Source organism: Microtus oregoni, unplaced genomic scaffold (assembly GCF_018167655.1).
Source record: "Microtus oregoni isolate MIOR12 unplaced genomic scaffold, Mior012 000055F_ref0000237, whole genome shotgun sequence".
Classification (NCBI taxonomy): Eukaryota; Metazoa; Chordata; class Mammalia; order Rodentia; family Cricetidae; genus Microtus; species Microtus oregoni.
This window is the reverse complement of record NW_024543831.1, coordinates 2,147,361-2,162,858: the sequence shown is the minus strand read 5'-3', so window position 1 is coordinate 2,162,858 and position 15,498 is coordinate 2,147,361. Positions and strand designations below refer to the sequence as shown.

Here is a 15,498-nt window from a genome sequence, read left to right as displayed (position 1 = left end):
GGAGCCAGGCATAGGGTGTCCTCTCTTAAAAGCCGAGGGTAACCAGTATCTAGGCAACCATATTGGGGGGAGGGGAGGCAATGGGAGGTGAGGAATGGGCAGAAAAAGGAGGGAGGTTGAAGTGGAGGGGTTTCCATGGCAACCATGAGACAGGTCACGTGCAAGAGGCCAAGTTGGAAAACAGATACACACATTCGTACATCTACAATATGAGGTCAGCCAGAACCCCAGAGCCAGGAGTCCTTTCTTAGAGGGTTGGGATGTCCACGGGTCCCTCTGCAAAGCTGGAAATCCCAGTTCCAGCAGCGAGTTAAGCCAGGTTAGACAAAGAGAATAAAAGCACATCGGTGGGACCAAGCATTCAGTCGCTCAACCTCTGGTTCTGGAGGTTGGTGGTAGCTTGAGTGGACCCATATTTCCAGACTGATTATTCTATTCGGCAGCAGGCGCCCAGGGACCCAGGCTCTCAGCCAACTCTACAAGAAAGCCTGTGCAGACACAAAGGGGGAGGCTCCACCAGGGCCAGCCCTGCTAGGGAATGGTGGGGATAGGGTACCAGTGGCCCTGGAAAGAAAACCGGGCTTGGCACACCAAGAGAAGGCAATGCAGTCTGATGAATCCCTTCGCCCTAGAACCCCAACGCCTTCTTCAGACCCCCCTTTCCACTCCCCAGCCCACGCCCACACCCACAAGCACCAAGCCAGCAAATTCCATTTTGTGTGGCTCATGTGTCCACGTTCACATCTAGCCACATTCCCAGTTCCTGGCATTTCCACTCCCAGTAGGGTCCCCAGCTTCCAAGTAACAAAAGGGAAGCTTCCCGTTAAAGGGTCCTCTCCCCTTTTCCTGGAACTCCTGACCCAAGCTCAGAGCTGCCTCGAAAGCATTTCCCAATCACTAGCATCGCCCACCGCCCGTGCCTGCGTCCCCATCCCAGGACCCTTGGTTTACCTCCTTGTTTACATTCTCAAAGCCGTTTCCCGCCGCCCAGGCGGGGACGTGGGCACACACCCACTGAAACAAACAAGACTCGGAGAAATCTGGCGCTAGAGGAATGGGTCCCCACCCGAGCCTCCTCCCCTCGGAATAAGGCGCCAACTTTGCCCACCTCCCCAGCTGCTCACCTAGGCGTTGAGTCCCCTCCGAGCAGATCCCGGGAGGATGTGCCGAGTCCCAGTAGCCGGGAGTGGCGCGCTGGGGGCAGGGCGGTGGGCGCGGCTTGTAGCTTTCCCGCCTCCCGGAGCGGGTTGACGGGCTGGGCTCCCGGGTTGCTCGCGTCCTCTGGCTTCTCGGACCCTCCCAGTCCCCTGTTCTGTGACCCGCGCCTTCCTCTCCTCGAGCTCTTCGCTCTTCGCAAAGGGAAGTAAGGCTGGAAGAAGCAACAGGAGACGCGCGCGCACGGAGGAAGCGGCCAGCGCCCGAGCCAATTTGCCAGCAGCTGTTGCTTTTTGATTTTCCTCCTCTGGCGAGGATAGGAAGCTGGCCAGACTAACACCGCGACAGGCTCGTATCTTTTGGAAACAATAAACTCAGGGGAGGAAAGCAGAAAAGTAGGAGGAAACCATGGTACATCAGCTCCCCGCAACCTGCGTTCTTTGGGTGTGTTAGCAGTTAGCATGAACCGAGCCAGAGGTGGGTGTAGTTGTCATTTTCAAATAGAGCTGTGGGCGGAGGACAAGGCCCCCTCACCTGAACCAGGGTTTTTGCTGCGCAAGAACCCCTTTTCAAGACACGCCCCCTCAAACCCTGACCCTGTCAGAAGGTTGCAAGAGTAGATCTCTCCAGTCTAGTCGCTAAGAGCCAAAATTCGAGATACCGAATGAATTTGACGATGTACACCCTCGCTCTGCAATCCTACCTGTAGCGTCAGCTGAAATGCTCACACAGGGCGTCTTCCATTCTCTCAGCCGGGGAAGGGGAGGTGAGAATAACCCCCAGCAAGTGTTTGACTCACTGATTCTAAGTAAGAGGGCAGCTACCCCACCAGGTTGGTAGCCAGGACATCCTGCGGTGAGGATGGCTGCCCTAGCCAGTCAAGTGTGTGCTAAGGGCTGAGGAGAGCAGCTGTCACCCTCCAGTTCTAGGTGTGGTCGCAAGGACCCCCCACAACTCCAAATCCTGAAGTAATGAATACTGCTAGCAAGAGCCCCAATCCTGCCTCTCCAGCACCCCAACCCCAGGCCAGTTCTCACTTGTGAAAAGAAAAGAGAATCTCTGGGCCCAGTGTTAATCAACTTTAATCCTAGCTGAGGCAGGCAGATCTGTGAGTTTGAGGCCAGCCTGGTCTACAGAGTGAGTTCCAGGACAGCCAGGGCTACACAGACTCAAAAAACAAAAAGAAAAAAAAAATTAAAAAGAGGGGAACTTGGTAATTCTGTGGTCTTTCAACTTGACTGAATTATTTTAATAAATGGTCAGCTCTCAAAAGCCGAAGGCAGGAGATAGACACCAATCAAAGAAGCCTTGGAGCTGGCAGAGGAGCCATCAATGGCTGCTTAAAGCGGAGTCTGTGGAGGATAGTTTGACCCCTTGAGCGCAGGACGTTAGACTGAAAGGACTCTACCCTGGCCCGGATTCAAAGTCACTAGGGTTGCTGTGACAGTGAAAACACTTTTTTTATCAAAGTCTGGCTCAATTCTTGCTGATCCACATGGCTAGAGACAGCTGCCTGGCCCTCTGTCCCCAACATTTCCTCTGTCGGCTGAGGACTGTAATCTCCTGTCCCTTTCCACTTGCCCAGCGTGGGGGAGATGACACCACATCCCTAACTAATCCTGAGTCCTGAAGCAGATTGGCTCCTCCCTCCCAGTGCCCTTGAGTCCTGACATTTGCCTACTTCAATTGTCTTTTGGAGCCGCTCCTTGTAAGTGGACGCCAGGCCCAGGCTTTGCATGCCTGGTTGGGAAAGAGCAGACCAATGGGTCAGAACTCCAAAGCCCAACCACCTGTTGGTTCAGTCTGTTTCCCGCCAGAGGATGTGGCCATGTTACTTCCCAGGCTTGCGCCTGCAGCTGCTGACAGTCCTGGCTCAGGAGGACAATAGGAGCCAAGGCTGTGAGGACTGGCCAGGGCTTGCCTCTCAAATAACACTTCTTTTTATTTATCCAGGTGGAGTTTGGAGTGCTAGTACCACAGAACAACAGTAACCCTGCTCTGGGAGAGTCACTTCTCCCTTCTAGGGGGTAAAGAAACACATCTGGTTTTTGAGATAGATGTACCCAGAGGTTAAAAGAGGTCGCCAGTTGCTCTACTCTTTCAACACAGCCCTGCGAGGGACGACTCTTCCGTGAACCCTGGGTCAAGCTCCGCAGGTAGAACCAAGAAAGGAAAGCCGTTGTCCAGGATAGACAATGGGTGAAATAGATGTTTATAAAATGATTCAGAGCCCTGAGAATGTAACGTTTGCAAAGCAAGCCGGAGGTTCGGGGAGTGTTAGGGAAATGAGGTGAAAGAAGCAAGAACTGAGGTGTCGAGAAGGGTTGGGAAATGATTCCAGCTCTGAAATAGAAGCAATGTGTGTGCAAAGGCCCTGAGGCTGAGTGCCTAGGGTTGGACTTTCTTCTGGCGTGGCAGTGAACAGAGGAGACAGGCTGGAGAAGGGCATAGATGCCAGGCCAGGGATCCCAGCTTTTGTTTTCAGGGAATGGGAAGCCTCTGAGGGCCTAAAAAAAAAATCTCTGTGAACAAGAATTAGGGAGAGGCTTGCTCAAAGAGTTCCTGAGGTTTCTGCAATCAGAATTTAGAAGGCTGTGGAAAGAGTATGGAGAAATGAGCGTGGAACCCTGCTAAGCCATTGCTTTTCTTGAAGCCTGAGGAAAAGGGGTAGCCGACGCAGGACTGCATGCCAGGGTGGGAGTCAGGTAAGAAAGAACAGAAGGATTTCTAAATATCACAGCTGCAGGAGTAGGTGCACACGCGCACACACTCACACATAGACACACACAGACACACACATACACGGAGCATGGGGGGAGCAAGCACATGAGAGTGCCCCAGGTCTGGAGCCATGGAAAGATCTGGTACCTGGCTTTTCAAGACAATGCACTGTTGAGTGGGTCACAGACTACACCATGCTACAAAGCTTATACTAAGCCGCATAGCTGACCCCCATCCTCAAAGCAGTCACCTAGGTCCTTGTGCTATGGCAGAAGTAGCCCTTCCAGAGGCAGTGGGAAGGCTGCCTTGTCCAGGGACTAGGGGGCTCACATGGGGATTAAAGGGGTAGGGGGATGACATGAAATCTTAGTTATCCTGCCCCTCCTAACCTTCAGTGCTCCAAGAAAGACCCAGAAGTCATTGGGTGCGGTTTCTTCCTGGGGAGCAGACTACAAAAAGGGAGATGTTCTCACTAACTGCTGCTGTGTACCCATTCACCCCCTTCCTTATGCACGCTGTCGCCCCAGAAGAGGGCAGCTCCCAGATTCTCTGGTCATTCCAAACCACTCCTTCGTCCTCCTCCCCAACCTTTCCCACATTCCTCTGGACTTCAGGCCCTTTGTCTCTTTATATAAGTTCCAAACAATCTGATCAACAGCGAAGTTTTTGGCACTGGCTTACACTTAGTCCTCTTCTGTGGACAAAGAATCCAGGAACATCACATACTGAATCCGGCATCCTGTGTGTGTTAGTCAGCATTCCCCTATGTAACACATACCTAAGTCAAGTCAGGTAGAAAGAGAAAGGGGCTGTTTGGCTCATGGCTTTGGAGGGTTTAGTTTATGTAAAGCAACCCCATTGATCTGAGCCTGTGTTGGGGCAGAACATTGCATGAGGCCACAGGGTATGGTAAAGGAGAGAATCTCAGCTCCTGCTATCTGAGGTAAAGGAAAATGAAGAGAATGAGGAGGAGGGGGAGGAACAGGAAAGATGTTGGGGGGGGTGAGGGGACAGGTGGGTTCTCACTAGCTCCTTCAAAGACGTTCAGTGAAGTCTCACTAGGCTGCATCTCTTAAAGATTCTTCCACCTCCCAATAGTGCCATGGGCTGGAGATCAAGTCTTTGTTTAGAGCATGGGTCATCGTGGGACGGTCCATATCTAAGTCAGAAACCAAATGCCCTACATCATCCTTCGTTTAAGTAGCCCTGTCCTCAGCTCACTTCACCATCCAGAAAAAGTCATGAGCACCCTCCCCTCTCCCCCAGTTCCTCTCTTGACTGTGTGCTCTCTTGTAGTCATTGTTTTCTGATCAGGTCAGGTCTCCTGCTGCTAGCAACAGCCTCCTGCTGCTGGCTGTCCTTTACTCTTCCCACCTCTACCTCCATTGACTCCTGCTTGGTGGAGGTGAGAGTTACTTTTTCCATCATCATTGTGGCAGAAGGCCTGACAAGTGACTTAAGGAAATATGGGTAGTTTCGGCTCACAGATTGAGGGTGCAGTCCCTCATGGCAGGGACGGTACGGCAGCAGGAGTATTAGGTGGCGGGGTGATCGCATCTGCAGCCAGGAAGTAGAGAGAGTCGGCGCTTAGGTGGCTCTTAGGTTACTTTCTCCTTTTCATCCCATCCAGATCTCAGCCCATGGGATGGCTCTGCCTACATTCAGGGTGAGTGACCCCTGTTTGTTAAGGCTCTCTGGAAATGCCCTCATAAACACTCCCAGGGGTCTGTTTCCAAGGTAACTCTAAAACCAGCCAAGGTGACAATGAAGGCCAACCATCGTTGTGGACCTAACTCCCTCAATTCCTGTAAGTCTGTGATCCACACTCTGAGCATCACATTAGTGTTTATAGCCCAGTGACCGCCTACTGCTCTTATTTCATCTTCTGAATCCCCCTGTCACTCTTGTCATCCCCATGAAGGAAGTCCTGGGCGCCAACCCTAGAGTTCACATCGTCTATATTCATTGCCTGCTTTCCTGCCCTCTAACCTTGGCTCATGTGGCTTTCTCCTTTGAAACATCCTCATCCAAGACTCCTACCTACCTCTCGAAGCTAAAGCAAATACTGACCTGTTGGAATGAAGGCTCTTGTCCCTGCCGTCATGAGTAACAATGTGCTTCTACTGTAACTGTGCATATAGCACTGTCTGAGCTGTGTGTTCAAAAGAGGAGGTTGACTGCTCTAATGGAAGTGGGGCCTCTTCAGTCAGATTTGCATCTTAGTCCCCTCACAGTGTGCAGTGTGTCTAGCAGGGCGATCCATTGACAGCCTTTCCAATATAAATAATTGTAACTATTGACTCGTGAGCCCCTTGTGTGATCTCCTCCCTCCCAAACTTTTTATCTTCATCTTGGACACTTTCCTCCTTGCTGTCTCTTCAGCCAGTGACTGCCAAGCTCAGCCAAAGGTCCTTACCAGAGGCCATTAAAGGTCTCTGGAGCTGGCGCCCTGAACTTTGGTGCCCTCAGCCTAGACCACATCTATGCCATACATCAACTTTGTTAATAAAGCCTTGCCCTTCACTCAAGAGAGGTAAAGAAGCAAGAAAATAGCACTATACCAGGCAAGCCAAATATGGATGAAATTATTTTCTCTGAGTGGAAAAAAACCACCCCCATCCCATTAGTCTGGAGGGCCCATTGCTGCCTGATTAACTTAACTTGCTTGTAAGTGTGAAATATCACCCCTAGGTGCCGATCGCTAAGTTCTCTAATTGGAAGCACACATCTCCCAGAGAGCAGGGCTGGTTTATCCAAATGAGTGTCTATGGCCACTGCTCCAACCCCTTTCCACACTGCAAATCCTCAGCCATTTGTCTTCCTGTGAATGCAAACAGAAACATCAAGAAACAATGTTGCTCTTTGGAGATGATGACGTTGGAAACCCAAGGCATAATGGCTCCCTAGACAAGACTAGAATAGCTTCATATTCCTGCCTTTCCATGCACAGAAAAACAGCTTGTGAACACAGGCAGGAGCCTGAACTCCCCGCCTCACCCAGAGTGCCTGGCGCCAGCATTCATGGGGAGACACACCTGTTTATCAACATCTGCTTGCTCCTGGCCCACAGGATGAAGGCTCAGAATGGAAGCCTGAACTGAGTCCGTGAACTAGGAGGAAAGCTAGCGACTCAGCAGGGCTCACCTTTCGGTCTGCCCAATAGCTGTGCAAGGAGTCTGTACCATGGCAGCCCGGTCGTGTTTGCTGGGCACGGAAGGCTATTTGAATCTGCCTGTTTTCTCTGGCATCTTCTGCTCCCAACTTCATCCCCACCCCTAAAAGTCTGAGCTGCAAGGGAAATAATCGGTTGGTGACTGTGGTTTCTAAAGAACTTACGGGGAATCTAGAGAGTGACTGCCACCGTGGCAGAGTAGTGCTTCCCTCCCCCAGTGGGACATCAGGACCTATAGGGCAAGCCTGTTTCTCTGAGTGACGTTGGACATCCAAGAGGGACTTGGGCAGGTGGGGGAAGGGTTCAGCAGACACTGTGGCCATAGTGGTCCTGCCTATTTTGTTTGGGTAGAAAGGACTTGGGTCTAGAATGCGCTCCACCTCCCAGCTGTCTGTAATCAGTATCTCTTTGATGATACTATAATTGCTTCTCAGAACAGGGCCTGTTTTAGGACCACCATTTAAAATATCACACCACACCACCCCCCAATAATTTTCTCATTGGGGCCTTTTAAGGATCTTAGATGTGGTAGGTGAGAAGTGAAGGGTGTAAAACAGATTCCTCCCTGTATTCTCCCCCATTAAACACTTACATAGCCCCCTGAAACATTTCCCCACTAGGTACATTGTCAAAGAGATTCACAGTTACTTCCCTAAGCCTAACTCAGAACCAAGGGAGGGCTGCAGCAATTCAGCCAGACAATTAGTTGATGAAGTTGTCTGCTCCTGGATGGGGGGCAAATTGAGGACAGGAAGGGGAAGGACAGCTGGTGTGTTTTAGCCTCCTTCCTCCCCTCCCCCTTCATCAAGACCATTGGTGTATGACGATCACTTTCCGAATACAAAGACTGGTACCACGGGAAAACACATGATACATCCATCACTGGTCCATTAGTGTCAGTACTGTGATGCTGTCCGAGGCTGCGAGAAGAAAGGGGAAGATGACAGGCAGGTCCTCAGGACATGGCTGCTAGACTTCAGATACATCAGACTCACCGGGAAAGTGTTTTTACAATGATGACAATCTAGATGCCCAGAGCTGGCCTTAGTAGCATTTATTGTCTCTCCGACTCATCTGTAATGACACGCTGTCACTATTCCCTCTTCAAAAGGGGGGTGGATAGTCTGCCTATTCCTCAGCCTAGGCTTGTGATTTATTATCATTGTGTGGGGTACCTGACTGTGAGCGTGTGTATGGATGGATGTGTATGCGGAGGCCAAAGGACAACATCAGGTACTACTCCTTAGGAATTGATCACTCTTTTCCTCCTCCTCCTCTTCTCCCTCCTTCTCCTTAACCCCGTCATCCCCCCTTCTTCTTTTTACATAAAGTTTCCCCACTGGTCACTGGCCAGTCACTGGCTAGGAGCTCACTGGTTAGACCAGGCTGGTTGGCCAGCAAGCCCTAGGAATCTCTGTCTCCCTAGTGCTGGAGCTACCAACATTCACAACATTCACCACCATGCCCTTGCCTGTGACTCAATTTGAGCAAAAAAAAAAAAAAAAAAAGGCAGAACTCTTGCTGACTTTCTAGACTGGTACAACCGTGCGACTTCTCCCTTCCATGTGTGGAATGTGGACTTGTCTGGTGGAAACCAGCTGCCTGCCTTGCAAGACGTCAGACACGGATTCCCTGCAGGGGAGAGTCCTGATGTCATCCTTGTAGAATGTTTCCATCCAGCCAGGCTCTCAGCCAGGTCCCTTCCATGACTTTGAACCATTCAGAGGCTTTATCCCCATTCCTTAACTACGGATGGTGAGCAAATAAAGTAGCTAGTGTTTGAAATATAACAACAGGGGCCACTTCGTCCTACAACAGTGGATGAAGCCGGGCGGTGGTGGCGCACGCCTTTAATCCCAGCACTCGGGAGGCAGAGACAGCCGGATCTCTGTGAGTTTGAGGCCAGCCTGGTCTACAAGAGCTACTCCCAGGACAGGAACCAAAAGCTACGGAGAAACCCTGTCTCGAAAAAATAAAAAAAAATCAAAAAAAAAAAAACACAAAAAGTAAAAAAACCAGTGGATGAGAGGGACAAGAATGAATGACTGACACGGGAGAGAGGGACAAGAGTGGATGCTGACATGGGAGAGAGGGACAGCAGAGGATGCTGATGTGGGTGAGAGGTACCTGGTTCATTCCTGTGAACCAGAGCAAGACCTGGGCATCTGCATCTTCCCAACCCCCCTGGGACTGAGAAGTGAGGTTCCGGTGACTTCTGCATATGACACTGTGCGTCTGGAATAGAGTGACCTGACCTGCAGCCCGTCAGGGATGCGTGTGTTCAGGGGCTTTGGGCAGCTTTAGAAAAACGGCTTCAGAAAAAAAGAAGGCTTAAGAGACTTCTGTGTCTGGGGCTCAGAACTGGACAAAATGAAGAGAAACAAAGAGGCAGAGCCAGAAATGTTGCAAACAGGATCTGGCCTTAGAGAACACCCTGAGAACTAGGAGTCTGAGGCCCAGAGGGGGCTCCTGTTCTAGTTTGCTTCTCTACTGAGGTAATAAACACCAGGACAAAATCAACTTGGGGAGGAAAGGGTTTGTTTCATCTTACAACTTTCTGCTCACTGCGTCACTGAGGGAAGTCATAGCAAGAACTCCAGCGAGAACCTGGAGGCAGGAACTGAAGCAGAAGCCCTGGAAGGACACTGCTTACTGGCGTGTTCTTCACGAATTCTCAGCCAGCTTTCTTATAGAGCCCAGGTCCACCTGCCCAGAGACACGGCTCACAGTGCACTGAGCCCTAAGACATGGTCACAAACCAATGTAACGATGGCGACTCCTCAATGGAAGTTCTCTTTCCCGAGGTGTTCCAGGTGTGTCAAACTGACAACTAACGTTAACTATGACAGCAAGTGGCTTCCTCAGAGTCACACAGTTTGTGAGTGGCTGCAGTAAGACTAGACTGAAGTCTCCTGAAACTAGCTCGGTTCTCTTAATCCACACGTTTCTTGGGATTTTTGTGGAGTTAGGAAACACGATGCTTTCCTAAATGCACAAACTATTTGTTGATGAGTTACATGCATGAGAGGCCTTCTCATTGCTGTCCCAGTCAACATGTGTCTACCGATATCCCCCCAAGCAGAAGGATAGGACTCTGCTGTGGGACTCATCGGGGACACCTTCCTGGAGGAAGGTTGGGGATGCGACAGGCATTCTTAGGTACCGGGTAGGAGCCAGGCAGGTGGATCTACAGGCGAGTTACTGTACAACAGGCAAGAAAGTCCTGGTGTGGAACTGGATTTGTACATTCCTCCCTGGGAACATTATCCTAGGTGAAAGGTCCTTGATACAGACTTCCCTGTCATTCCAGGTCAATTGTGCTGATGAGAATGACATGCAGGGCCAAGAAGGTGGCCAGTATGGGGGACAGAACCATTTGTCTATCAGGGCTTCTCCCTGCTTCTCTCTCCCTTCAAAGTCTAGCCTCCCTTTATCCTTAAAGGAGGACTCTAGACATGACCCAGACAAGATTGTTTCTAGTGCCTCATTCTTTTAAGAAACACTGGTCACGGAGCAAGCTATTGAACCAGTTTTGGCTGCTTTTTGCTGAAGGCTGGATAAGAGAGAAGGCATTTTTGCCTGTAGCAGGAAAGACAAGGCTGGGTACCGAGAAAATAATTCTTCTCTCTCTGCCTCCCTCCATCCCTGCCTGCCTCCATTCCTCCCTCTCTCCCTGCCTCCCTCCAACCCTGCCTGCCTCCCTCCTCCCCTCCCTCTCTCTTTCTGTGTATATACACATACCTGTGTGTTGTGGCACACGTTTAGAGTTCAGATGACCGTCTTGGTTGTCAGTCTCCATCTTTCACCTTGTCCATTGCAGGGAGAATATCTTGTTCTCCACTGCACCGGGCTAGCTGGACTAGTAGATCCTAGGAATTCTTCTGTCTTTACTGGGATTACATAGGTGTGCTGTGTCCTGTTTTAGGTGGGTGCTGAGGATCTGAACTCAGGTTCCCAAGCTCGTGCAGCAAACACTAAGCCATCTCCCCAGTCCTCCTTGGCAAATACTTCTTATTCAGTAAAGGGATCAATAATCTTGTCCGTGGACTTCATGCCACAGAACATGGTGCTTTCAGAGACTATGGGGGGGGGGGGCGGAGAATGAGCTCACGTGACCATTCTTTGGAATTCATTCATTACTGTCAGTCTTGAATAAGTGATTCAGCTTCTCTATGCATCAGCTTCTCCATGTGTTACGATAATATTCATGGTATGTATTCCTTATTCCGTGGACTTACAAAGATTGATTCGCACTAATAACATAGCTGCTGAAGTGGCAGACACTGATGATGATTGCACAATAAATATTTGTTTCTTCTAATGTGTGTGGGACTAAGGTTGTAGATGTGTGCATGTTTATGTGCATTTGAGTATGTGTGTGGGTATACATGCACACATATGAGTGGGTGTGTATGCAGGTAGGTGCGCATGTATGTGACGGGAAGAAGACAACCTTGCATGTCTTTCGTTAGGCACTGGCTGTGAATTTTTAAGACGGTCTCTCACTAACCTGAAGCTCATCAAGTAGGCCGGCTGGTTGGTCAGAAAAAGGTCCTGAAATCTGCCTGTCTCTACCTCTCCAGCGCTGGGAATATAAGCAACGCATCTCTGTGTCTGGAATTTTTTAGGGGGGTTCTGGGAATTGAACTCATGACCTCATGCTTTCAAGGCAAACCCTTTGCTTACTGAGCAATCTAACCAACCCCAATAATTGTTCTTGACTTTCCAATACTAGCAAATCCAGAACCAAGATAGAACTTCATGTACTATATGCCTACTATGTGCCAGGTACCAAGTAGGTCTGTGGCACACCTTACCACACACAGCAAACTGGCAGCTAGGTTTCTTTCCTATGTATGACTCTGTCTAGGTGCATCTGTTTAAACATTAAGTCATGGGGGAGGGGTGCAAGTTGTAGGACAGGAATCTATATGACCAGACTGTTGCACAATACTTGGAAACTGAGTGTTCCAAGAGGGAAGAAATAGCCATTCCATTGTCTTCAACCCAGTGTCTGGGTAGTCCTGGGCAACCCCTTCTAACTCTTTGAGTTGGCTCAGGTGGTAGATTCAAGAAACTGATGTAGTTTTCTGGGTATGAGAGGCAACAAGGAAACAGTACAGACATAACAGGCAGCTGAACTGGATCTTACGCCAATCAATTCACACTTCCCATCTTATTTAATTGCCACAACAGGCCTGCTATGTGGATCCTATTGCCATCTGTGCTCCAGAGACAAGGAGACACAGAAGAGACAAAGAGCACAGAAGAGATAAAGAAACGTGTACAAGATCAGTCAGCTGGCAAGCATTAGAGCTAGAACAGAAACCTGGGTGCAAAGAAATGCTTGCTTAGGGCCTTCTTTGAGGAAGGAGGTATGGCTTCTTCTACACATATTCCCACATCCACCAGCCATTTCAAATCCTGCCCACTCCCCCCATCTACCTCCATACCAAGTTATTTGCCAAGGATGGATAGGAACTATTTATTTCATCCCGGCAAAATTTAAGGGAAGAACAAGCAAGTGGGCTTTTCCACTCTGAATAGGTCATTTCTTTTGTTTCTGCTTTCTACACTGTTAGGTTAGATTTCTGTCTGTGATAAAAGTGGGGAGCCATGTGGCTACTCTCCTTCAGGTCTGGCACAGATGATGCCCTAGGTTGGCTGGAGACCCTTCTGGCTAGCAGCAGCAGCAGCAGCAGCATTTATATTTGCAAAGTACCCCCAGAGTATCTGCCCTGGACTAGGAGGGCTCTGGAGAGGATAAGGCCAAGTGAGATGGCGTGGATCTCCTGTCACAGGATACACACATGCAAATCTCCACCTGCAAGGCAAATTAGCCCCAAGCCTTGCCCACACAGGTGCATTCAAACACAACCTCCAAGCCAGGGTTCCTAGGCTTGAGTGTGTATCACCATCGTGAAGGAGTCTTGATGAGACACACATTGCTAGAGCTACCCCCAAAGGAGGCTGATGCTGGGCCAAGTGATCTCAGTTTGAGAGCCAGTGTACTCTTACACTTCCCAACATCACTTGGGTATTCAACACGGACCCACACACATGTGCACATTCATATGTGTACGATCAGACAGAGGCACTCTTCCATATCCTCTAGCTGCATGCGTCCTGGGCTAAAGGCAGGAACCCCTCCGCATGGACAGAATTCCAGGCAAGATGCTTGCTTTGTGGCAGCCAGGCGACACGTAGAGTCCCAGTGGATGTGGGACAAGGGATATTGCTTATTTTCCCTGAGCACGGCCCCTGCTGTCTCGTGAAGTCTTCTCAGCTTCAACTCTAAGCTCGACGTTTACTTTCCAATGAAGCCCTTTTTCTCTCTCCTACTGCTCCAATCACCATCACCAGACAAGGAGGAACCTTGCTGTAGACGATCGGACGTTTGCATAATTTTTCTTGGTGTATTTTTAAAATGTCTGTTTATATTTTTTTCATACAATATATTTTGATTAGGTTTTTCCCTCCCTGAACTCTTCCCAGATACTCTCCCTTCTCTATTCCTTCATGTGTCAAAGGCAGGGTGAGTTTAGTTATTATGTTTCTAGATGTGAGTTTGCTGAGAATGCATTGGGTTTCTCACGGTTTCAGACCTAGTTTGTTAAACTTTGTTCCAAACCAGAAGCTGTCCTGTTGCATTACTCAAATGCCCATCACTGTGGAAAGGTGTGTTCGAGCTCATGGAGTTGGAGCTGTTGGCTCCTAGTTGGCTGGCTCTGTGGATTTTAGGTGCGTGGCAAGGAAGAAACTTCATGGAAAAGGGACTTGGTAGAGGGAATGTGCTTATTCCGTGGCAAAGAAGCAAACAGGAAAAACCATACAGAGACACCAAGGACACACCTGTAATAACCTCGCCTTTGACAACCAGTCCCCAACTCCTAACATTGCCACAGCTTCTCAATAATGCTGTCAAAATTATTATGAATTATGAATCCCCCAATGGACAGGTCCACTGGTGTATCCGAGCCCTCATGATCTGCTTATCTGTCTGTGACTGGTTGCTCTAGCTAGAGACCCAGGCTCTGATCAGGAGCTCTTAAGGGGAAAGTTTCACCTATGAGCCATCCTACTTACTACCCTGACACCGCTCCACTCACACATTAAGTAAATGGATCTAGCCTCACACCAAGATACTCTGAAACAGTTAGAAATGATGATAATACCTAACTCCTGGAGAAAGCATTGATCCCTATTATTAAGAAAAAGCTTGGCATAGTGGCTCACACCTTTAATCCCAGCACTCAGGAAGCAGAGAGGGGGAAGATCTCTGAGTTCGAAGCCAGTTTAGTGGACTACATAGAGACATCGGTTGCAAAAACAAAACAATCATGGTATCAAACCATCTATATAATATGATCTTACAGACATAAAAGTGTACCTCTATCTGTGACTATGTAGAAGGAGTTCCTGGAATATTTCACCCAAATGCTCACAATATTTTCCTTTATGTAGTGAGACCTGGAAGGAATTTAATTTATTCCTTCAATAATACCGACTTCATAATGTTAAGAGATTAAATGAAATAAAGTATGGGACAATATGATGAGTTTATTGCACAATAAATAGTAACTTTTATATTTTCTTTGTACTTTTCAGGATTGTTTGGGGCCTCTCTCTTTTGGGTGCTTCTGTAATGAGGTCTACATGACAGATACAGTCAGGCTTTGAAATGATACAATAGGGCTGGAAGGATGGCTCTGGGGTAGGGAGCTTGCCTATGTAAGGGCCTGCACTTGGTTCCTAGAAAACATATCACACACACATACGAGAGAGAGAGAGAGAGAGAGAGAGAGAGAGAGAGAGAGAGAGAATGCAAAGATGGGCAAAGGAATCAGAGAGAGATGAACACTGTTCAGCTCACTTTCTCCTTTTCATTCTGCACAGGACCCTGTCTGTAGGATGGTGTCACTCACATTCAGGGAGGTCATCTTACCTTCATTTCTCTTTAAACACTCTTAAAGACATGCCTATGTGGTTTTAAATCCCAACATGCTGATATCAAAATTAACTATTCAGAGGGGTTATTAGTGAGGGACAGTATTAGTTTTTTGTTGCTATGATAAAATTCTTTGAAAAAAGCAACAAAATTTTATTTTGGTTCAGGCAAGGCTAGATCCTCATCACAGCAAGGAAGTCAAGGTAGGAGCAGAACCAGCCGGGCACATTGCACCCACAACTGGGAAACACAGAATGGTGAATGGAAGTTCCTACGTGGCTCCCCTTTCCCACTTATATAGTCTAGGATACTAGCCAAGGGAATGGCGCCACCCTTAGTAGGTATGTTTTCTTTCGTCTTAGTTAACATAATCAAGGTAATCCCTGCTTCTGGGTCTGCATAGAGATCTATCTCTCTGGTGATTTTAGATCCCGTCAAGATGATAATTAGGTGATTTTAGATCCTATCAAGATGGTAATTATTAACACTAACGGTAACAGAG

At 48.8% G+C, this 15,498-nt stretch overlaps 1 protein-coding gene across 3 annotated transcripts in view; it reads right to left on the bottom strand.

Moving 5' to 3' along the window:
* The window catches only part of Fxyd6 (FXYD domain containing ion transport regulator 6), a 29,319-nt gene extending 27,938 nt beyond the window's left edge, over positions 1 to 1,381 (bottom strand). For 2 of the 3 annotated variants that reach the window (XM_041638720.1, XM_041638721.1), the window contains exon 1: positions 1,125 to 1,246. The gene's annotated coding sequence lies outside the window, so the exon portion shown is untranslated. Of the gene's footprint in view, positions 1 to 1,124 lie in introns of all 3 variants that reach the window. The other variant, XM_041638722.1, reaches the window with a different exon arrangement.
* Between the last annotated feature and the right edge of the window lie 14,117 nt (positions 1,382 to 15,498).